We start from the raw sequence: 3,296 nt of genomic DNA, 5'->3' as shown, positions 1-3,296 counted from the left end.
CCAAACACAAATCTGGGAACACCAACCTCTACCCCCTCCTGTTGTCTCGTAGCTCAGTGGGCCAGGTGGAAGACCATGGTGGTAGTAAGAGAGATATAGAACCTTTGCTTTATTCTGACTGTCTGCCAAGGTCAACGGGGGGCACCCCTTTCTGCCTTCCTCCCCACCTGAACTGAGCCTGGTGAACACACAGGACACAGTTTTGGTTGTGGCACCAGGAGACCCACCCACTTCGAATCCTCAGAAAAATTGTGAAGCCCTTCTGTCCAAACAGGCCTTCAGTTTAGGATGTTCTGTTCCCTGGTTAGATAACTGAGGCCGGGTATCCTTTTTTGGGCTGGAAAAAGAGCACTGATCCCTTCATTTCAGTAAATAAATCTGAATTCACTTGTACCCACAGGTGTTGAGCAATGGAAACGCGCTACACCTCAAGGCTCTGACGCAGGAAGATGCCGGCATGTACGTCTGCAAAGCCATCGTGCCACGCATTGGAGTGGCTGAGAAGGCACTAGCTGTGAATGGTGAGGGGTCTTGGAACCAGGTCATGCACAGCAACCTATTGCAGTGAGCCTGGCGGAAATCTGACCAGACCTGATTGCATCCGTCATTTTTGTCTTTTCCTCAGGGCCGCCCATTATCGGCGCGGAACCAAGCCTGTAGACTGCAGTGGGGGCCAAGGCACGGCTGGAGTGTTTGGTGGGGAGCGTCCCACCCCCCGACAGGATTGTAAGTGCTTGACTCGCCTTTGCCCTCCACCCTCATGCCTTAACCAGGCCTGAATGTACCAGATGGTCCTCCTTATCCATGGAGTTGTGATCCATGGAGTTGTCTCAACATGGATTGCAAGCCCACACTGGAGCAGCAACTGTTGCCCTGCACATGCCTGATCTCATCTGATCTCGGAAGCTAAGCAGGGTCAGGCCTGGTTAGTACTTGGACGGGAGACCGCTTGGGAATACCGGGTGCTGTAGGCTTCTACCATAGTCTTTCGAGACTGAAGGTTGCCAACCACTGGAGGACCTCAGAGGACCTCCCAGGCATGACTGGAAGTCGTGTCTAGGAGGTCTTCTGAGTTCAGCCAGAGCCTTTGGAGAGGCACTTCCAGGTTTTCACAAAATGTCTTTCTGAAGACTCTGGCTGACCTTCTGAGGTGCGAGGAGGTAGCCTGCAGTGTCCCTGCACCTCATAAAGCCTCCTGGAGACCTTCTGGAGTCCTGAAGGCACCCCTGGTTTTCAACCAAAGCTGGAAGTGCTTTTCAAAGACCTTCTGAGGCCTGGGCAGGCTGTGTACAACCTCTCCTCACCTCAGAAGGCCAGCCCCAGTCTTTGGAAAGGCAGTAGGGTATGTCATATGCAAAAGAAACCAGATATTATTTGTGAAGTTGGATGAAAAGGTGGAATGCATGTGTGCCAAAGTAGTTAGAATGTAGAATTATTGAACCCATGATTTTAAACCCACACTGCTTAGTTCAGGGTTCTTAACCCTTTTACTATTACAGACCCCCCACCCCCCATAGATTGCCCAGTGTGTCCCCATACCTTCTTCACTAGTCTGTAGGAATCAGCATCATCACCAGTCCTATTAGGTACCACTATTTTGTCAGCAGCGGGGTTCTACTTTACATATGGATAGCAAGGATCAGAATGCCTCAATCTGCATTGACAGTGGTGATACTTAATAATCTTATCCATATAAATAATGGTAATAGTTAATCACCTAATCTAACAACAATTTTTTTTAATTGTTCAGAGATTGAGAGCACAATCCTAACCAGGTCTACTCAGAAGTAAGTCCTATTTTGTTCAATGGGGCTTACTCTCAGGAAAGTGTGGTTAGGATTGCACCCATACCTCCCTCATTGGGTTCTGGTACCTCCAAAGGGTATGGATAACCCTGGTTAAGAATCCCTAGTTTAGATTTTCCCACAAAACCTTGGAAGGTTCTGAATGGCCCGTAGCGTCTAGAGTCGATCCTTGGGCTTGGTACCCATCGGGCACGAGGCTAACCTGGTGTACTCAGAAGTAAGTCCTATTTTGTTCACTGGGGCTTACTCTTAGGAAAGTGTGGTTAGCATTGCAGCCATCATCTTCTACCTGTCCAGGCTTCTGATTTGCCCCCCTGTCTCTTTGCAACAGGCCTGGTCGTGGGGTGAATGGGTGCTGGATGCTGGCTCGCTAGATCGGTTCACGGTGGACACCATGGTGACCGACCAAGGGGTGCTGTCTGCTTTGCTGATCGACCCAACGCATGACAGCGACTTCACCTTGGCCTACAACTGTACCGCATGGAATCGCTTTGGCGCACGTTCCGCTACCGTCAGCTTATGCCGCCAAGGTAAGATTCCCCTTCCCCCTCTACTAATTTCACCAGGAACAAGCTTCATGGTGAACTCACTGGGGCCCCGCCAGATCTCCTGTTTTCAAAGCAGAGAGATCCAAGTGCAGAGCCCAGCAGAGCAGTGAAACTCACCTTAGCAAGCCACTGTCTCTCTGTACAGCATACTTTGGCAGGGATTGTTGGGAGAATAAAAGGGGATAATCTCCAGCTTGAGACTGAGGTCCTGGAGGAGGAGGGCAGAATACTGATGTGACACAACATGACCTTGACTTTCATCCCCCCTTGGGCAGTGGTTCCCAAACCTTTCCAACTAGCAGTTCCCTTGACCTACTGGGCCATTGGCCACAGCTCCCCATTAGGGCTACAATCCTATAGTGTATAGGGTGGCAGATTTTCACCAGGATTCTGCATCTCCCCTGGCTGGATTCCATGGCTTCCCAGGGAGCCTCAGTTTGGGAATCACTGCACTTGACGTTCATGACTTTGCTCTTCCAGCTGTGTTCAGCCTGGGCTGATGCAAGCCTCTGGGGTGGGCGGGAAGGAAGGTGGGGAGGGAGGCATTCCTGGGTGGGGGGAGGGCGGGCGGTGGGCAGGTGGGGAGCGGGAGGCGGGGCTGGGAAGTTTCCTCTTGCCTCTGGCTGGGCCGCCTTGGGCCCCTGTCCTGTGCTGGATACAACGCAAGCCTCTTGGCTTGCCTGTTCCAGCGCAGGGTAGGATTGCAACCAAAAAAGTTATGTTTTTTTTGCTGGCCAAAATAAATTTTCAAGCTAAGTCTGTGCTTTGACACCCGTCCATTTTTGACTTGCATTCGTGCTCTGGTCCCCAATCAGAAGAAAGCACAAGGTATCATTTAAGATGGCATGAAATCAAATGCCAGTAATTAAAGGCATGAATTCTCCCCGCAGAGGTCTTGTCCGTCCTGATCATGGGGGGCTTAGCTGCCTCCGGGGTTGCTGCT

At 51.1% G+C, this 3,296-nt stretch overlaps 1 pseudogene; it reads left to right on the top strand.

Moving 5' to 3' along the window:
- Positions 1-857: 857 nt before the first annotated feature.
- On the top strand, positions 858-974 carry LOC136661950 (5S ribosomal RNA; annotated as a pseudogene).
- The last annotated feature ends 2,322 nt before the right edge of the window (positions 975-3,296 follow it).

Source organism: Tiliqua scincoides, chromosome 10 (assembly GCF_035046505.1).
Source record: "Tiliqua scincoides isolate rTilSci1 chromosome 10, rTilSci1.hap2, whole genome shotgun sequence".
NCBI lineage: Eukaryota > Metazoa > Chordata > Lepidosauria > Squamata > Scincidae > Tiliqua > Tiliqua scincoides.
Note: the sequence above shows the minus strand (reverse complement) of the source record. Positions and strands in the feature narration are given on the sequence as shown.